At 37.4% G+C, this 21948-nt stretch overlaps 1 long non-coding RNA gene across 1 annotated transcript in view; it reads right to left on the bottom strand.

The window, feature by feature from the left end:
• The window catches only part of LOC140253777 (uncharacterized), a 347687-nt gene extending 326451 nt beyond the window's left edge, over nucleotides 1–21236 (bottom strand). Inside the window, exon 1 of the long non-coding RNA XR_011903983.1 lies at nucleotides 21043–21236. This is a non-coding gene — a long non-coding RNA (uncharacterized lncRNA). The remainder of the gene's footprint in view (nucleotides 1–21042) is intronic.
• Nucleotides 21237–21948: the final 712 nt, after the last annotated feature.

The raw sequence follows: 21948 nt of genomic DNA, 5'->3' as shown, positions 1-21948 counted from the left end.
CCAGCTGTGATTTGAATTTGCCAGCATTACAAGCAAAGGTGGAAGATCACAACACACACCTCCCTTGTAGAAAGAAAAACATCTAGATATATATTCTCCCTCATACATCTTAGAACAAGGTTAACATTTTTCACAATACTAAATTGTTGACATTAAACTGAACACAGGATAGTAACTCCTGGCATTCTTTCTGAAGAATCTGGTAGCTGTGTGGATCATGCTCTTATACCTCCTCCTGTTGAAATGCTGAATCTGCCATGTCAGAAAATTTCCCTCAAGTCCTTCTGTAAGTTGTCCAGTTCATTTGGAATTCTGTTCCCTGACAGTTTGGCACCATATGCTAATTTAATAAGTGTGCTCTCAACTCTTCCATTCAAGTCACTCACTAACAAATAAAAACAGAAAACCCAGTGAGCAGTACCAGAATAGAATGCTGAGGAACTCCAGTCACTACATCTTTCTTCTTTCACAGCTGGCTGCTTGTAACTATCCTCCAAGAACAGTTTTCCAGCCAGTTACACACCACTAGAAGCTGTTCTGACTAACAAAGTCCCCTCACAAAAACTGAACTGCAGCAGGAAGCCCCTGATTAGATCTCATGTACAATGGCAGATCTGCCAGAGCTGCCTCTATTACTGCCAGGTTGAGTCTGTGCCAATAGCCTGTTGTGCGTTTACCTTCAAAACGCAGAGGAGTGGAAACTATGCAGCAAGCTGGTAAGAGCACACTCTGTCCTTACCAGACAGAACACTTTTACAGCTTCAGTAATTGATTGTCTTTGCAACAATCATGCCCCGCCAGCTTCATTTTTCAGGAAAAAAACATCAGATTGGAGCAGAAGGGAGCAGATCAAAACAGACTGCACAGAGCAGCCACAGCCCAACAGTGAACTGGGAATACTGAGCAAATATAAGAACCATGTGTACATCATGCCTGAACTGGAAACTGAGCTCTTCTGTAGCAATTTTGAAGTGCTGGTATAAATGCCCGTGTATCTGTGCTGACGGCTAAAGGTTAACTATGACCTACCCAATAGCCTTATTCATTGAGTGAAAGTCACCATTAGGTTTAGGACTGCAGACCTGTAAAAAGAGAAGCTGCACAGAGATGAGTTCCCATTTGCTCATGGAAAGCAAGGAAATGCCCACGACAAGGGTCTCATGCTCCAGCAGCCCACAGTTCATCCCCCAAGGGTGCTGGCATCAAGGGCCCTGGGTGTGAAACAGTCAGCCATGCTCAACAATTAGACCATTCAGGCCCTAACTGTCTTCTGATCAACATGGAAAGAATATTCTATTCAGGAGTAGATGATACAGAATGCAGTTTTGATAAGAAAAAAAAAAAAAAAAAAAAAAAAAAAAAATCATTTTTTAATGAAGTTTTCTACAAAGATCAAAATGTTTTCTGTGACAGAGAGGCAAATAATAATAATAATAAGATTAAAGCTTTTAGGTAGCCAGTCCACTTCTTTGTTTCCATTCTTTCTACTGCGTACAGTTAGTTGCTGCCCATACGCTTTTTGCTTTGTATTTCTAAAGAGTCATGGAAACAAATTTCATCTTAACTCTTCATTTTTTGGTTTAATTATATTTATAGAGTGTTGCTGTGAGAGCAGCAATGCATCAATCAAGTTTTCTTGCATTTTCACTCTGAATGGTCTTATTAAAGTTTAGGGTTGCTCGGGGGTTTTTTTGCACTCTTGTAGCACTGACATTTCCTTTAGCAATTAAATGCAATCAATCAATCTTTTTTTTTTTTTTTTTTTTTAACATAGCAGACTAAATATACTTTTTTTCCATCTCTAATTTTATACAGTTAAAACAAGTGAATAATACATATACTTTTTTAAAAATTATTATTATTTTGTTACAAAATATGAGCTGTAGCATTTGAACCCATCCTTTTAAAAAACAAAATGAATTAATGATCTGCTATTTCATTACTAGAAATGAAATATTTTCTAGAAATGATCTATTTCTTTGGGGGTGGGGGAGCCTCTGCAATCCACTGAAGAGGGGAGGATGATTATAATGTCAGGTTATCACTGATTGTTCCAAGCAGAATTAATTACTGCTTTGTGAATGATGAATACCTGCAGGAAGAGTTATATTTTCAAACAAGCAGTATGCTGCATAGTCGGGAGATGCATGCAGAAAGTAGATCATATTTACAAAAGCCTTCCCCTCCTCCCTGTCTCTGTGCTCTTCCCCAGCTGAGCAGTTCATGCATTTAAGCAACTCCCATGCACATGCCTAAAGGAGGGGAGTCTCCCTTCAGTCCTTCCCCATAGGTTTCTCATTCTTTTGACAAGCCAGAACACAAAAACCCGCATGTAACATTTCACTATGGAAGGATGCTCAAAATCTAATGGGATTTTTACTGTTCTACTGACCTGTTTTTTGATACATTTCATTGCACTATGAGTGCCTTTGCCAAGTCTACAATATAGCTTGTTGATAGAAAACTTTCAACTACATTAAGCTCCGCTGAACTGGCTTTCCTCACACTACTGCTGTCCCTGTTCTCATTTCTGTGCCATGCTTTCTGTAACCATGATAACTTAGCAGGAACTAAAAGGTGCATTAAATCTCATGGGGAAATGCTGACCCTTACAGAACGCCAAATAGTTATTCTTGGTCTCTGTGTGTACATCAGGGTTTCTTCTTCTACTGTAATTATTTATTTGGACCTACTGGATTTATATAAAACTCTGCCAGGGAAATAAGCCTGATGCATTACTAGTGCTCTGACACAGTACTCATCTTGCAGTAAGCAGACAAAATCCCTGAGATGTTGGAGGTAAGACAGAATTCACAAAAACCTACAGGTGCCATTTTTCACAGCAGGGACAGAGACCACCAAGAGAGATGGCACCGCTTCCTGTAAGCTCTTACACCACCCTCCCTTGACATCAAAGAGGCAGATGGGAACCTAGGGTGACTCCAGCAAGCGTCTTCAGAGGGTTTCCAGCCCCAGATTCCTTCCAGGGATGCCCGCCTCAACTTTGGCCTGGAGATTTCCCTACCTGTAGGTACTTCAGCTGCACATCCATCCAGGACAGCACAGTGCAGCTGCAGTCAGCCTTGTTCTCCAGCTCAGAGCTTTAGAAACTGTGCTTATGCAGCAGAGCCAAGAGGCTGTGCTTTGCAAGCATTGCTTACCTCTCAGCTACTTCTGCCTTTGATGAGAAGAGCTCTCATCCAATATGTAAAATAAAGCCCCAAAACATTGTTTTGTTTTGTTTCCAGGGCATGTTATTAAAAAGAGCACAGCAATACCTCAAACCGAATATTTGAATCCAAACATCTTCAAAGAAGTAGGATAACAGCACTTATTTAATTCTTTTTCATTTAAATTGAACAAAATGGCTTGCTGCATACATGCTGCTCACTTCAAAAGGCCATTCTTAATCCATTAATAAATAGCAGCCTACAAGGAATCATACACAGTAAATTTTTAATGTGTTAGCCAAAACAGTAACCAGCAGATGGGCATAACTGAATTAAGTGTGTAAACTTTTCCTCACTTGTATCTTTGCAAACCATGAAATTAACAGTAGAAAGAAGTATTACTGGAAAGCAAGATATTCAGGTTACTGGTGAAGGGTTGGGGATTTTATTTGTTTGTTTATTTATTTGATAAGAAATGAAATCTTGTTCAGTGAACTCTGGGTTTGGTGTTGTAAAATGAGAAATTTCTTTAAAAAAAACACATTGTGTCTGCACAGTTGTGGCCATCAGTTATATCAAAATGGTGAAGATGAAATCAAAAGCATTATGTAAAGATAGGAAATTAGCTTTCATATAATATCTCTGATTTTGGTGACTATCTCTGGCAGATCTGAATTAGACTATTTTGAGTGTCATACTCATCATAACAAAAGCTGAAGTAGAACAGTTGCATGAACACAGGATTAGCTCATTCATAAACTGATAATTACCTGGAAACATTGTTTCCCCTTCTGATAAAAATCCTCCCAAGTCACCGTGGGCTCTGACAGCTTTTTACTTTGTCTCCATCTTTTTAAATTACCCAGGCAACAGACATCTGCAACCTGAGTTACAACAGAACATTCCTTGTAATAAAGACAACTGCCTTCAGGAAAGTTTCATCCTTTAGCATATTTACTTACAAGAAGCTCATTAGCTTTCTAGAACAGATCAGCTTCCATTCTAATCACTCACTCAAATCTACTTTGGTAGAATCAAGCTGTAGTCGCTGTCTGAATCATAATTTCAACAGTTTTAGAAGTACTCATTTTTTCCAAAGCAGTGACTTCCCAGAATGGAAATGGAACAAATACCGATGAAGAAGATAACATCATATCTACAAACTTTCATCTTGCAGGACAGCAATTTTGCTATTTTACCTTTTACCCTCTGATGATGTCTTCCCTGAGCTTCAGCAAGTTTGGGGTTTACAGCAAAAATAAACACAACTCCATTAGCCAAATTTCTGTTACAGAAGCATAACAGATCCGTAATTCTCTAGCTTATTCTTCATACTCCAATTTAATGCAAAGAGTTGCCTAGATGGGTGCATAAACAACACTCAAAAGCTTGCAATCTCACTTCAGATTTCACTCTTGTTAAAAATAACGATTAAAAAAAAAAAAAAAAAAAGTACTGCTGTTGCTGGAATCGGAATAGAAAACAAAACAGACCAGCGTGTCACCACTCACTTCAATCCTCCTCTCAAACACTGTGCATATAAAACTGTATAATTAGGAAAGTATCAAGGTAGAGTCAGCCATATCTTGTGCAAGAAACAATTTGGCAGGTTAAGGCTACCTCAGACAAAGCCTTTGCTGCACCTCCACTTCCCTCTTGCTCATTCTCAGGCATGTGCTAACTCAGAAATCTTACCTCCATGATTTCACTTAGCCCAAGTCTGAACCTAAGCACCCCTGGTCCCACACCATGCCTGCAGCACCTGCCTGCAACAGGATAAAGCTGCCAGCACTCCCCCCCAAGAGGGTGCAGAAGCTCCTTTTCACCGCTTTTCTGCGCGAGACTCAGCTTTGCTCCAGGCAGGCAGCTTCATCCCATATATTTGCTTCTGAACAGAATAATTGAAGTGTTAATCTAGTCAAAAAACTTACTGTACGTACAGAAGCTGTTTGACTGTCTCTGATTGTATTTATTTCTCCTGCAACCCAATAAGCAAGTACTTACCCTTTCTTCTTTTTGATCATTATTTGAATCACATTCAGTTTCAATATAGCTTGAATTTAATTTAGATTTTGCTTAACCGGTCTTTATTCTATTATCTTTTGTTCTCTGGACAAGCACATATTTAATCTTGAGAGTAAAATTGCTACAATGAAATCTGTGTATATAAAGGTAGTATAAATTAGAGGGTAGAGATGAAATAATATGTAGTAGATTCTATCAAATTATATAGATGGAATAATAACTCACCTGTGTGAGCCTTGCACCATGACACAGATTAGTTGTTACCAAAAAAAAAAAAGGTATTTATTATTCAGATTTTAGCACCTACTGTTTACATGATTCTTAAACATGTTACAAAAGCCTCCACAAAAAATACAGGTTTGTTAAAGGCTCTCTCTGAAGCATCAGCTTTTCAGCCAAACTGATGAAACATGCAGTTTTAAGCAGCTGTTTCCTAGTCTAATCCCCAAGATGATGGCTAAGATGACACCCATGATGTGGCAGCAGAGAAAACCCTTTAGCCTCTGCTCACATTTCCGTAACACGCAAATAAGATTAGCAAAACAGAAAGTTCAGAAAAGGAAGACAGACAACCCGATGAAATTATCATGACCCCACAATTCCTGCATCTCCTGCAATTTGGGGCACCAGGTCTTGATTGGCTAAGTGTGCTCTGGACCTCAAGGGGTTGCACTTTTTGCACTGAAAAGCTATACCTATTTATCTCCAAGGTACGATACATGAAGATCTTGGCAAAATAATATGAACAAATACTCGATAGATTTGCTTTTCCTTCTTAATATGAATGATATTTGCATTTCCAATTCCATTTTGTATTCTTGACAAGCCAATGAGTACGAGTCAAGAGCATTGGGACCTTGGAGTATGATGGCAAGCAATTCAACTTCTAAAAGGCTTAAATCTTAGTGTATTCACACATGATTTTCTTTATATAGCACACATGTATTCATTGTGATTTGTATATCTCACAAGTTAAATTATGTCCCTAATTGGTACTTCATAATAAAGTGCCTGAAGGAGACCAGGCTGTTCTGATATGAAAGCAATTTTAGATTTAAATTAAGTTATGGATTGATTTCCATATGAAAAGTGGGTTTGAAATTTCACAAATGAAACACACCGTTGTTTTCAAAAAGGGTCACCAAAGACAGGAATGCAAACTGAACTGAGATTCACACAGACATCCTGCGAACATGAAAGTACCTTTCTTTCCTGTTACCATGGGTAATGTTTTCCTCCATGTTTCCTACACATTTAAGAGAACAGTAGATGGACATTTTAAACAATTCTGAGGGTATCGGGGCCTCATCCACAAAAAGAAAATTGGCCTATAAAAACAAGTGCTGTTTTTAATTGAAACTACTAATACTCCTTCTTCCCCCTCTCCCCCAGGACACTGGAATAAGTCCCCAAGTTGTTTTTCTTCAAGCAGTACTTGCAGTGCCTATTTCTGCTATCTCCTGGGTATTTTAAGCTGCTAGGTCAGGTTTGATTTTCTGCATTTTTATTTAGCTCTGATATTTATTTTATAACCTAAAGTTGTATTCTAATTTATACCCTTTTCATTTTATATTTACGAGATAAAGTACATAAGGTGATTTTACAGCTGCCTCATTGAACATGTAGTAATAACCAAGAGTTGAAAAATATTATTCCAGATTTAAATGGAAGACTGCTTTCCTTTGAATGCCATCATCATTAGGCAGTGCAGTCTTCCTTTTAACAATTTATACTTGTATAAATTCTACAGCTCAATTACTCTGTTCATACATAAAGAATATTTTAGACCTACAAAGTGCATGAAAATAAAACCCAGTTTTTTTCATTCCCAAGCAGAAGCAGTTCTTAAAACAATGAAGAAATTTTAAGGCATCTTATGTCTGATGCTGCTGAGAACAAAGAGGCTTAAAAAAGGGAAGAGCGAAATCAGCAACGGTAACTTTTTGGAAAAGAAAATAAATGTTTTATTGATAATGAAACCTCCTGCCTATGGACTCACCTGCCACACAGAGGTTGCAGTGGCCACTGCTTCCAAGGCCCTTTCTAGCACAGAGGTTTAAAGTTACTGACCTTTACTGGCCCCTTCATTCTTTTCAGGAAGACTCAATTTCTTTTTATTTATATGACTTTGCCCTGAGCTGCCACTGCCTCCATCGCTATCTCTAACCTAAGCCCGAGAATTTTCCACTCTGTAACGCATCTCTGATGAAAGCTGCAAGAAGGCACGAGTGCATTCACTGGGGAAATACCATGAAGTCAAGGATGTCTGATCACAGCTTACAATAGCTGTATAAGAGCAATACCTCTCAGCCAACAGACATCTGGATTAAAAAGATAGGGCAGCAAGGTGATAGGGAGGAAGGACGGACCTGCCTAGGATAAGATGTACAGAGACTGAAGGATCTGTGGTATAGTCCAAAGCAAACAAATTCAATTTAATAAAACATCTCATATACAAGGTATCACCCAGCGCTTTACAGAGAGATAAAAGACCAAGATAACGCTGCAGAGGACTGGATACTGTGAATCCTAACAGTGAAAAGGGAAAATACAAATAAAGTTGAAGTAGCTCAGATAAAGGAGAACTGCCAAATTTAAAAGTAGAGTACAGTGTACATTTTTATAGAACTGGCTATATCCAATAATACATAATAAATAAATAGTCAAAGGCTTAAAGGTTCATATAAGCATCTGAAACTCTAGTGTTTATCAATCAGCCTATCTTAGGCTGCTAGAAAATCATTTTAACCTGATGGATTTGGAGCTGCAGAAAAATTTCATCTATCTCATTGTATCTTCCTCCTCACCCCTCAGCCCCACACCTGCACTCTGCATCACACAGAAGTTTCCAGAGAGATCACTACAGCTGGGAAAACATTTGAATCAAATTGTTATTGGATTAGATCCCTTCTTATTTAGATACAATTTTATCATTTCTTTAGTAAAATAAGGGAGAACAGAAAATAGCATGAATAAGAAAAATGAACAACAAACATAATGAGAGATCTGAGGGCAGGAACTAAGTTATGAGTTCTGGCTGTGTGGAAGTAATCCATCTACCATGCAAAATTTAATTTTCAAGTTGTAACCACGCCACAGTTCTTGTAAATTCCAGTTAATAAGAACCAAATTAGCAGAGGGGTGGGGAGCAGCTCAAGAATGGTGTTTGGGAGTCAGCATGTTGCAGACACGTGAACACTGAGCGCAGCCAAGCACCTCATGCAGCAAAGCCACAGCACTGCCCAGCATGGATGAGCGTGTTGTTATAGAACAACAAAAGTGGGTGGGTTACAGAGCAATCTGAAGGCACCAGTACCAGGAATCACAGACGTGCCAGCAGAAAGCAGCTGCAGAACAGGTTTGCATGCTGCTGGGAAGCACAGACAGGCACTGCTTTGGAGCAGGGATATGTTGGTGAAAAAGGTAGCAGCCCCTACTGCCTGCACTTGCTACCAGTGAAGAGTTGTAAAAGGGGGAAAACAGTGGCAGGGTTTAAATAGCAAATGAGTGATTGAATTTTTCCAAGTGGAAGATTTTATCCTGGAACCAGCGTACTGGGAAGTCACAGAGCCAGCAGATGCTGGATGGACACATCAGTAAGTACAGGGTTGTTAAAGCAGTGACTGATGGCAGCAGTGAGATGCCACCTGAACAAACTCTATTCTTAGTTTTAAAATAAATCTGTGAAAGATGGTGGGAGAGACATTGTCAAGCAGAGCACAGCAGCCCTAGAAAGTCAGCTCCAAACCAGGGTTCCCAAGAGGTGAGCAGGGCTGCTGGCATGCCTAAGGATGCTCGCCATCCTGCCCTTCCATGGAGCAGAAAGCCATGCAGGCCCCACTTCTGAGCTATGCCATTCACAGGGCTGCCAGAGTCCAAGTCATCTTTGCCTTGCACAATGTTTCTCACCCACCCCTTTTCTTTCCCTAGGGTACATATTTAAAAAATTAATTACAAAAAAGAAACCCCCAAACCATCCCTACTGTTCTTACCCAAGAGCCCCTCAGCCTGGTTGTCTTGAAGCAACAGGTGGTGCAGCTGCAGCTGGATGAACCACAGATCTCAAACAATCTACTGCTGTTTGTTTTTAAAGCCCTGCTAACAAAGAGTTCATATCAAGGATCTTTTCAGAGTCCTCTTCCATGGGAATAATTCATTTGAACATTTGCCTTATGAACTGAAGGTCAGCATACATTAAATGCCCGAGCAAGTAACACTATTCTCATCAGAAAGAAAACTACATGAAAATTAAGGTGTTTTAGTTCTTACAGAACTCACACAGAACAGAATCTTCTATAAACACTCTCAGGAATATTTTTGTTACAGAATCTTAAAAATAAAACCCTTGGAGTTTATGTATGCATTAGATCTGTTTTCCTTCCAAGTGGGACAAAAAATTGTTCATCCTTTACAAGTTCAGCAGCTTCATTAAAAGAAGCATTTTGTACCAGCTCAAGCTGTTCTGCATATGAAAATGATCAGCACTGAGAGCATCTGAAATTCTTTCCACAGCTAGATACTGTAATACTGTATGGTTTTCTTAAGGGTTAAAACTATTTCTTGCTTCTTTATTTATAAAAGTTACAGATCATCCATATAAGGTATGTTAAACATACCAGGTTATTTTCTGTCATTTTCATTTCTAAACTACACACAATATTCCAGAGATGCTAAAAGGTCACATCTGCAATTAATTGGGAGAGTTGAATAGGAGGTTCCCTGGGACACTGCACAATGGGAATTTCAAATGTTTGACAAAGTAGACTGTTAATCTGGTATCCCATGAACAACTGTAAGTTCACTACCTCTGCACAGAACCTACTTCTAGCTGTAAAGTAACTTTCTCTGACTAGAAGAGATAGCCAGTAGTCTACAAATACATAGGAAAGCAGTAAGAGAGGAAACCCAGCAGAGGAAACAGTGGGAACTCTTAACATGAATGAAAATGATAAAAATTTTTGTGAAAGGAGATAAAAAGAAGAAGGGTGAACATTTCTAAGAGCTACAAAACTAGGAAAACGTATGATTTAACTTTGAAATCGCAGCAGGTTGGTCAAATTCAGAAGGAAAAATGCAACTGGTACACAACTGATGAGAACAGGTAGCTGTTATAATGCTTCCGCATCGAAGCTGAACTCTTAGCAGCGAAAAATCAGCTTATTTTTATGATTTTTTTTCTGCTCCTGAGATGGAAAATTTTCTATTCTAGGTTAGTTATTAACTGAGGTAGAAAAGTAATTCTAAAGTGAAGGAACTGTTGTAATTTCTTGTAAAAAAAAAAAAAAAAAAAAAAAAAAAAAAAAAAAAAAGCTTCCAGGAACACACATTTCAATTATGAAATAGCTTTGTCAAAATAATGCCTTTTCCTGAAATTTCCTATTATATTTCTAGTTGGTACTGAGTTTTTAGCTTTATAAACATGCATATACAAAACATTCCATACTATATGTTAGCACTGAAAGCTGTGCCTGAAGGTGTGGCACAGCTCTCCCAAAACCACATGATGAGATTTGTGTCCCAGAATACTCCAAACACTGATAGAGGAGGTGCAAAAACTCTTATTACAAGAGCAAGAGGAGTTAGAGGTAATTAGGGACTACTGAACACCTTCCTGATGTGTTGTAACAGCTCATATAAGCCTATTACTTTCAGTGCAAGGTTTAACAGCACTTCCATTAACCTACTTCAGCCATTAGTGTTTTATTCCATTCATTCTCAGTTACTGATGTTGTCCTAATTACTGATTGAAAATAATCTTGCAAAGCAGGAGCTGTGCTGCACCATTCACTTTACCAACCGTAAGATAAATTGTTATACAAATTTTGTATATGGAGCAAAAGGTAATCAGTCAATACTCAAGAATGGACTGCTTAAACACCTTCAAAATTAAATTACATTGCAGTTCTATGTAATTTAAAATGCCAAAGAAATCAGAAGCTGTCGCAGACTTTAATTAAAGCAATCAGCCCTTTTCCCCACCCTGCTAGTACTTATTATTTTATATTTATTCACTGCTCTGCATAAAACAATAAAAATAACCACAGTTGCTCCTGTTTGTTATTTATAGTAGTACAGTTTTTACATGTGACAACATTCCCCATCCTAAACAAACGACTGTCTTACACAAGGAAAATTGAGAACCTTGGCTATGACTGTACAGTAATTTCATGGATAAATAGTCATAGAAATAATGAACTCAAAGACATGCAAATTTCAGTCAGAGTATAAAGGAGTCTGATATAAAAAATAATAATAATAAAATAAAATCTAAGAGACAAAGGTGCAAATAACAGCTGGGTAAGACAGGCTTCCCCAGACCACCTCCACACCCTACTGGTTAAGTGTGATTGCTTTTACAAGTCCTCAGCCAGATTAAGGCAGTGGTGTCAGACTGTGCTGAAGGAGCCCAAGAACTATATTGTGAGACAATACCAAAGCTTCCAATTATTTGGTTTTTTTCTTCTATTTCTCTTAATTTTTTTTTTATTTTCTAACTTGGTCTGATTCTCCAAGTGACTACAGCAGTCCCACATTTAACTACACTCTGCAAATATATTGAAACATACATCTTAACAGCTCGTCAAGAGCAATTGGTGCAAGGAATTTTGTCACCAGGACACTTATAGCTGCCAATTTTAACACAGAGTTGACAAAATTCTAGTAAACTGAATTAGAAGTTAAATACTGCAAAGCACTGTATCACATGGATATCCTGTATTACTAACACACATTTTGAAATAGCCCTGTTGCATTACTTTCTTAGGAAAAGAATCCTTAGGTTCCAGATACAGAGCATTTATCTTTCTTACATCTCCCGCCACACTCTCAGTCCACTTAAATACAAAGTAATCTTTTATTTTTTCTCTCATTTTGGGAGATGTTGCTGATTAATGTGAGTTGAATGATGCTTCTGACAGACTAAAAAAAAAGATATATATATATCTGAGGCAATATAGCTAATTAGGAGTTACCATGTGTCACAGCTTTACCAACCTCTTATGAATGCTCTTGTCATCATAACTTAAAATACATGTATATCTCCTTTTCCCATAGAATAATTCAAGGAAAAAAAACAGATGCAAGACTGCATTGTAGTGCTCTCCTCTTTTCACCTAGCACATTATGAGCAAGAGCATCACTCAGTGTTGTTCTAACAAAAAAACCTGTTACTGGCATTATTTAGCCTTGAGCAGGACACATCACAGCCTTTAATCATAACTACCTCCATAACATCTGATTATTTCAACTTTCATTCTGGATGACCCCAGTCATAAGAGGAAGGCATAAGCTCTTCCCCATTCATGAATGCCTTTTTTGTTCCTTTAGAGCAGTAGGAAGTCTTTTAGAAACAGGAGTTTCTATCCCTTTTGACGTAGAGAGCTTGCTCATCTCTACAACAATGCTTCTGCAGCAGAAAGAGCTAGCAGACAGTAAAGGCCCCTAACAGCAGCTCAATACCTCTTCACACACAGTCCCACTGCTATGAAATATACTGAGTTGAGCTTACTAAACCGAAAAGCCTAGAAAGCAACCCCTGAAGAAGCAAGTTCTGAGACATCCTAATACCTGATATATCCTGCTGCAGTAAACAACTGAAACAGCCCTGTGAGCCAGGACCAAACAGTAATTTGGAGAATGGAGAAAAGCAAAGAAAAGCACCTGAATCCTCATGAGTAGTTACATACCTAGCAAGCTACTCCCAAGTTTCAGATGTATCTGTTCTAATCTAATCCCGTCCTGAAACACATCAGCTGATATTTTCTGCTATTACCAACCTTAAGATGATCTGTCTTTATTTAAACAGAGTATAAATCAGATATGTACATGATGAAACATTTTATGCCGGTATTTAGTTTCTTAGTAGTAATAATTCACCACCGGTAGCAGCAGTAACTATCCTTTGAGAACCAGTTCCATAACAGCATTTTACCATTTTAGAGCACTTTCTTCAACAAAAGACATCAACACCACAGTAACGCCTGACTTAAGAACAGTGCACCAGGTCTTTGACCAGAAAGATCCTCTTTCACTCACACAGAAAGAAAAATTACACAGTTTTAAGGTGGAATGATACAAAGATGGTAACAGATATTCAAAAGGTTATTTATGAGGAAAAACTCACCCATACAGATGCCTTCACTGGGAAATGCTGAGGCAATCTCCACCAAGGAGCAATCTCCAAGAGATGCTGCCTTTGTGGTGGTCAGCCCTTAAATGAGGTCTAGAGGAGGTGGAGTTGAGCTCCACCCCTTCTGGGAGCACAGCTAAATTACTCTCACCTGTGCTCCCACAACTGACCCGACACTTGCCTCAGCTGATTAATCAGAGGTTCAGGCTGTGATTACCAATTTCCCATACCCACAGTTTAAACGAAAATGAGCAAAACTGCTACAAGGATCCTTCTAGATCAATGTACAAGGCCATGGCGCAACTGAGAAAACAGTTTGTGTGGATTTCTGAACAATACAGCTGGCTTCTTCATATACCACTGCAAAGAAAAGAGCATTTAAGTAATTAAAAGGTTTGAACTAGCTTATCTTCAAGCATGAGGGCTTTAAGAGGGCTGGAACACCTCCCCTACAAATACAGGCTACCAATAGCTCCATGTCCTTCATGTGCTGGGAGCCCCAGTTCTGGACATAGTACTCCAGATGGGGGTCCCACAAGGGCAGATAAGAGCGGGACAATCACTTCCCTCTCCCTATTGTCCCCTCCTCTTTTCATGCAGCTAAGGATACTGTTGGCCTTGGGGCTCCAGGAGCACAGTGTTGGCTCACATCAAGCTTTTTGTCTGCCAAAATCCCCAAGTCCTTTTCCACAAGACTGCTTTCAATGTGTTCTTCATCCAGTCTGGACTGTGCAGTATTTCATAGAATTCTTTTAATATATTAGCTGAGCAGCAGACTTTAAAATATTTCACTTTATTAATAGATGTAATAAGCTGTAACCAACTGCTGGCCAAGGAAATAACTAATCTGTAAACATATACTTCTAAATCAGCAAAACTGAGAGTCCAGTGGGCTAAGGACAATATAGCATACAAAGCTACACCTGTTAAGCCACACAGAGTGGTACTGAGCCTTTGAAAGAGTCCAGCAACCAAAACAAGACTTAAAAAGTCTGAAAATCAAAACTGCAATAATTTATTAGTTGAACTGTCACTTATCCCCATCAAGTAGAATGACAGTACTAAACAACCCATAAAATAAGGAGACTTCTATCAAAAGCTTTGGTTTGAAAAATTCTAGAAGTTTGCTTAGCGCACAATGCTATGTTGAAACAGTATGCATCCTCTATAAAATACAGAGATATAAACTGACAAAAATTCATATCCTTCAAGGATACTTTGTCTGAAGAACTTCAGCAATGTATGGAAGACCTTTCAGAAGTAGCTAGCATCTTTCTTAGTCATGTGTTTATTAAAGGCATACACTGTACGTGTAAAGTTATTAATGAGAACTGCATCTTAATTCTCACAGTTGTTTAGTTTATAAAGAGAATGAGCAGCTTAGTGTATCCTTTTTACTTAGAACAGAAATCAGTGGCCATGTTGAACAAAAAGAATTCTGTAAAGTTGACTTCTCTGTGCACTCCTCCCATAAAACAGACAGTACTGCAACCTCACAGTAGAAGTGCAAACACATGTATTAATCCGAAGTATTTATTTTCAGAATTTGTTTGTTTACATTTCAGCAGAGAAGACAGGAAATAAAACCACAGAGGTGAGAAAACAAGACTGGCATTGAAAATATTATAGCTGTGGATGAAGGGAACATGAGCTGCAGGGAATACATGCAGCACAGCTTGTCTGTTAGTGAAGGAGTGGGAAACATGGAATGACAGAAAGAATAAAATGGAAAATAAAGACAAAAAAAAAATGGGAAATGGAGATTAAAAAATTGAGGCTTATCGTGCTGATCTGGATATCACTAACACTAATAAACCCATTTTAAGTAAAACATATGATCAAGTGGTTTAATACTAATTTAAAATAAATAAAGCAAACAGAATAAATAGATGAGTATGACCAGAAAAGTCAAAAGGGAAAAAAAAATAAAAACTTGTATCTGGTAGTATCACATGCTAAAATTTGCTTAGTTTTGGTTTGTTCGTTTGTTTTAGATACCTGACATTACACAAAGTCAAATCAAGAGAACTTGCTGGCAAAAGCAAGCTGATAATGGAGAGTCTGGCTTGGAACTGCACTGTCAACACATCATAAAGTGCCTTACCTAACTGTTCTAAGTATCCCCAGTTCAAACATTAGAAGCTGGATTTGGGCTCATACTGAAGAGAAACCCACAGATACTAAAAGTTGAAATGCATAGTTAGGAAACATGCATATCCTTAATTGTGGCACATGGTGACACAATCAAGAGTGAGACTGTATTATCATCCACGATATACCCATTTCTTTTCCTCTAATGTGCAAACAAAAATGTGAAGATGCCCAAATTAGAGCCATATGCCTAGTGTATAGAGTCACTGTTGGGTACTGTTAATGTAGTTTGAGTGCCCGAGCTATGCTCATTCAGATGTTTTTGAATTGCATAGAATAGTTAACAGATAATAGTAATTAACTCTAAAAATACTGGTTGAAAAGATCATTGGATATGAGATAATGATAATACACACACTTGGACTGTGTCTAACCACATAATATAAGCATACCATCTCCATATTAACACACACATCCAAAGATTAGCTCTGATTTGGTTACCCCCACAAGACCAGGTAGTTTTGGAAAGAAGCCCAGGAAAAAGCAGCTTTAAGTTAAATTACCGATTCAAGGCCACATCACTGTGCCATAGTAACATTTGGAGATAGTGAGAAGTGGCACGCGGGGTCTTGTAAAGAAGAATCAGAAGCCAACAAATGGGGCTGAAAGCAGTACAATATATTCCAAACCAAAACAGAAAACTGGGGGAGGGGTTCAGTGGACAGCCAAAGCACAGAAACATTGATTTCTGTTGCAGCACAGATGAAAATAGCTGAGAGGTAGCAGAACTTCTTTTCTCATATGACATTTCATTGGAAATTAAAAATTAAAAATAAAAATAAAAAAGGTAGTTCAAATGTACTGAATTATGCGTAAGTATTACCTCATCACCTGGCCCACCAGAAGAAGAAAGATGTTTATTTAGCATGGCAGTAATGAGGACAACAGATAACTTAGCAGGGTGCTAAACTGAATGTAGGAAAGATTGTATGTTATAAAGCAAAACTTAATAATAACTGTGGGTCTAGTGAATGATCAACAAATAAAAACAGATAAATTGTTTTTTAATAATTAACCTATTGGTCATCTCACCTCTTTCAACCTTTCCCTGTCTCACTGACCATATCCATAATGATGATATTGCTGAGAAAAACACTCCCCTCTCTCTGTTGCTGACACCTCCTTCAAGTCAACAAGATACAATCATTTATATCACTGGGTGAGGTAGCATGGGGAGTATAAATTAGATCACTCCCTTGAATTCCTTGTATAATTGTAAACATCAATATTTGCCAATCAGAAATTTGGGATGTAGAAAGAGGACAAAAATAACTGCGCCCTTTTTTATGAATTTTCGGTAAGAATACCATAGAATAGCATAGCAAAGAATAGAATAGCATAGCAAAGAATAGAATAGCATAGCATAGAATAGAATAGCATAGCATAGAATAGAATAGCATAGCATAGAATAGAATAGCATAGCATAGAATAGCATAGAATGGCATAGAATACCATAGCATATAATAGAAAAGAATAGCATAACATAGAATAGCATAGCATAGAATAGCACAGCATAGAATAGCATAGAATAGAATAGAATAGAATAACATAGAATAGCATAGAATATCATAGCATAGAATAGAATAGAATAACATAGAATAGCATAGAATAGCATAGCATAGAATAGCATAGCATAGAATAGCATAGCATAGAATAGAGTGGAATAAAATAGCATAGCGTAGAATAGAATGGAATAAAATAGCATAGCGTAGAATTGCATAGCATAGAGTAAAATAGAATAAAATAAAATAGAATAAAATAAAATAGAATAAAATAAAATAAAATAATAAAATAAAATAAAATAATAAAATAAAATAAAATAAAATAAAATAAAATAAAATAAAGAAGCCACTTTATCACTGAAAAAAGAACAATGTGTTTCTTTACAGTATCAAAATGTTCATGATGGCCCAAGTAGTACCACATTCAAAGATTGATGTAATCCTGTTCCACAGTCCACCACCTAAGATGTGAAAGCATGGGGATAACACCACATACAGTAAAATGTCTTGCTGCTAGTTATTTTCCATTCAACAATAAAAAGGGTTTTTTTTCCCCATGTTTCTTCATTTAAAAATCTAAGAGTATTATCTTTTTGCGTTTACTAAAAAACACCACAATAAATCAAACACACTGCTGTATCTTCATTGCTCCACTGCTATCAAGAACTGTCTTTTATTTCTATCATTGTCCTTGTATTTATTTCCCTTGTGTATTTCAGATATATCTCTCATTACCTAGAGGGAGTAAAAAGCTGAGAATGGAGACAGCAGAAATAATGGAAAGAAGGCTTCCTACCCTATGGCTGCCTGTAGACTGGTGTGCTGCTCCTGCTGCTACTGCAACTGCTTTCCAGCCAGCATACTGAAGAACTCATTTCTGCTTTTATCCTTTTTTCTAAATCAGAGAACTGAAACCACATCCAAAGATTTTGCTCAGGAGCATTTTTCCCAGTTTTAAACTATTCTATGATCCCTATATATAAACTTTGCAGACCTAAAGGTCTAGTTAACACACTTTAGAAAAGGAAATGTACCGATTGCTGTTATCACTGATGAAGTGAATATACATTTACTTTCCTACTTCTTATTCAGAAATGAGCGATGACTCAAATGACACTGGAAAGACAATAGGAGAAAAGAGGTGTGGAAGAAACACAGTGCTGTCTTTAATAAAGGTATCTAATATCTTGGTTAGATTAACATTTTTACTCCAGATCTGGACTCTCTCTTGCAAACCATTTGTCATTACCACGGCTATAAGAAGCTGGACCTGCACTAACGCGGATAAAAACTCCTCATTTCAGTAAAGCATCTTCTCTCCAGCAATAGCCATGAGCAGTTTCCCAGCAAAAAGTAAAAGATGTGGCAAAGATGTGGCACAAGCTAAAGTGACGATTCCTCCATCACCCCCAAACATCTGTCTGACTTCAGAAGACTGTAAGCCCAGATCCCTCTGGGCTGAGAAAAGATGCCTCTCTTCAAACAGTCACTAATGGATTTTCTTCCATAAATTTGTTCTGGTTTCTTTTTTATAGTTTTCTGTCTATTTTCATCTAAAAGCATAACAATGCACTATTTATTCTGGCAACTTGCCAGTCATTGACTTATGAAGCAATATAAATGAGAGTATTGTAGGGGAAGCTAAAAAAATTATATAGTTCTATCACTATTAATTCCTAAATAAAGCACTTGTTTATAGTTGTTAACGTTTAGAAACACAGTGTTTCTAAAAACTAATCCAAATTTCCAGTATATTCATAGCAAAAATTACAGATCTGATTTAATTCTTCATTAACTGAACATCCATGCAGCAAACAATGTTTCTTGTATATATTCTCCCTACATATGACTGATTTCTAAACAGTATTTATTCTGTATACGTAAAATAAATATCCAGGACAAAAAAATACTTTAAAATTAAACTTAGAAACAATGTTGAAGTAGTTTTAAATGTTTTTAAGTTATTTTCATCCATGTTTCTCATTATCAGTTGCTGCTGTTGCAGCTGCTAATAAAAAACTTCAGCCTCAGTAGAAAAGTTCTTATTAGCACAAGTATTTGAGAACATCTCACCTTAGAAGAACACAAAAACAGACCCTAAAAGGAAAAGAATAGCCAGGGCTTTGATTCTTTAATTGTATTTCTGTTGGAATACAATTAATACAATTTCATGTTGAAAGAAGTTGAGCTATGTTAGTTGTTTTTCATTCAGAATATGTGCCTCAGGAATCATTAAGCCAGTAATCTTTTCCCAAATACGCAATCAGTGATAAAAGTGTTTCATAAAAACTTAGTGTTGCAATTTAAGGCTGCTGACTGACAAACCTACTTAGCTCATTAATTGATGGGAGGCAATATGTAATGATAAGTTTAATTACTAGACTTCAAGGAAAAGGTAAAACTGATAAATTCCAGCTACAGCAGAGCTTGATGCTAACATTTTTTCCCTCAATCTCTTTATTTCATTATGGTGATACATGTATATGCAAAGTGCCATAGAGACAGTCCATTTGTAAGTTGTAATTCTTCCAGAAACTAACGGACTTTTCCCAAATCTAAGGTCACATCTGGCAAACACAGACCAGTAGACACGATCTGGATCACAGCCCACCTTTTACGGTTCAAAGGGCCCTGATCATTATCCCAAAAGGAATCCCAAAAATCATCACTTGTCACAGGAAAGCAGCAGGAAACCTGCAGTGTCCTGGTGACATCTACATTCTTGGGAATATGAGGTGAGAGGCAAACAATGTTCTTGTGTGTATGCAGTGAACTCTCCACTGGGCTATGCAGATGAATGTCCCTGTCTACAGAAGACTCTTAGAGGAAAAACCAAGAACAAAAGAAAAAATAAATCTTACAAGATTTTTATAAACAATAAAAAATGCCACTAGCTACGATTATCATCAGACACTCAGAATCACAGCCAGGTCTCCATCCAAGTATGGGTACTCCAAGTGTTTTACTTACTGATGAATTTAATTACATAATATTTCTGAAAACTTAAACAAAACGTAGATAACTTGGAGTGCAGAGTTCTGCTTCTATGGCTTTGAAAGGCTGCTTTCATACTTCTTGAGGGCACACACCAGGTATTAAATGAACTTCACTTGTGACTTCAGTAGCCCTCTAACGTAAAATTTTCCTTCTCGAGAAATGGAGTTGGACCAGATCATTTCCAGAGGTTCCTTCAAACCTTAACCATTATGTGTAAGGTAAAAGGAGTTCTGTCCTGCTATCTGTATGTAAGCAAAATAGCCAGGGCATGGAAACAGTGTAGAAAACACAACCCAGAACCGTGGAGGAACTGCCCTGGCTTGGGGAAGAATGCATAGAGACAGCCTAATGTTCTGGCAATGGTCCACCTAGCCCAGCCAGCCTACCTGGGCCAACTTCAGGCTCACACTCTTCTCCAGATAAAATAATGCTAAGTGATGGCAAGCTGAAAAGGGAAGCTGCATAATTAATTTGGTGGAAGAATAAGTGTCATGCAGTATGTCAGATGCATTTCAGGTAAGCAGAGAGCTTTTATGGAGATAGAAACACTAATGCTGTCGAGCCAAATTTTTGCTCTTATCATCTGTACCTTAAAAGAATATGCCAGTTCATACTGCATTGCCTGGTTCTACACATGACAAAACTGTCTAGCCTGACAAGTTCACATATTCATGTTAACAATGTACAGACCAGATACTACTCCCCATATTATCTTCAAATGCGTTGCCAGTGTTCCATTAGAAGTTGAAGATGTATTCCTTCACACTTTTTAATATTTGTATTGCCTGCATAACAGATAACTTCTTTATCATATAACTATTTTGCTATTAAAGCACTTAATTATCGGTAACACATCATCTTGATGTAATGGCTTAACATATCACCTTATCAACTACACAGAATAAAGAATTGACAGAGTTGTGCTAGACTCCTCTATTTCAAAGCCTTCATGCTTTCTGTTAATTTTACACAAGTATTTGTCTCCTGCCTTATCTGCATGCAGCACCTTGTTTTTAGCAGTTTCAGTGAACAAGTCACACTACTGTGGTTCACTAAAATATTCACTTACCCAAAGCTGAGACCAATAGCCAGAAACTGATTGTTGAAATGTCTGTTCTTTCCCTTCTGGAAGCAGGAAGCTTTCTGGCAGTCATGAGTTTTCTAGCAGCTCCATTCAATTGACAAAAGATGCTTTCATTTAACCTCTGCTCTCATTGAATCGTTCTGCCCTTCCCTTTGCTCTGTAAATTGCAGGTCTTTGGTTACAGATGCCTGTAAACAATGGGGAAAACAAAAACAAATGAAAAAAGTTATGTGAAGCATAAGCAGTACTTCCGTGTACTTATCTTTAGTCTTCTCATGCTGGAGGGGTAAAATGCCCTTGTTTGGTAACTGATCTCTTATTAATCAAATTTTTAAAAAATCTATTTTCTAGATACACAGAAAGTACTTATTGCCTCTTTGTGTAACAGACTGAACCTACAAAACTGTGGTGCCTTCTAGAGATTAAAGCTGATCTACCTCACTGCCAGGCCAGTAAGTCTTAGGATCTGAAATAAGTCAGCAAGCACAATATCTTTTAATAACAATACTTCAGATTTCACAGTTTTATCAGCTTTTATAACTAGTCTGTTTAACATAAAATTCATTTTCCAGCAGAAGTCTTCCAGGAGATTTATTTGTTCAGTTTGTTATTAGTTTGGTTTTGTAAATACAGAGCTATCAGTATTTAATAGTGTAATACATAACTATTCCCTTTGGATCAGGTCTATGAATTTGCTGTTACGGGACTTTTGGCAAGAGTTTAGATTTGCTTCTTGTCTGTAGGAATATTTACTTGGATTAGTCGGGAGACAAGGTAACATCTAAAAAAGTATCTATTTCTTGGTAACCTACAATACTTCATGAAGAGAACTGTATTGTTAAAAGAATAAATACTTAAAAATACACAAAATATAACTTAAACATACAAAAA

This window comes from Excalfactoria chinensis, chromosome 6 (genome assembly GCF_039878825.1).
Source record: "Excalfactoria chinensis isolate bCotChi1 chromosome 6, bCotChi1.hap2, whole genome shotgun sequence".
NCBI lineage: Eukaryota > Metazoa > Chordata > Aves > Galliformes > Phasianidae > Excalfactoria > Excalfactoria chinensis.
The sequence above is the reverse complement of the archived record's forward strand: the minus strand, read 5'-3'. Positions and strand labels throughout refer to the sequence as shown.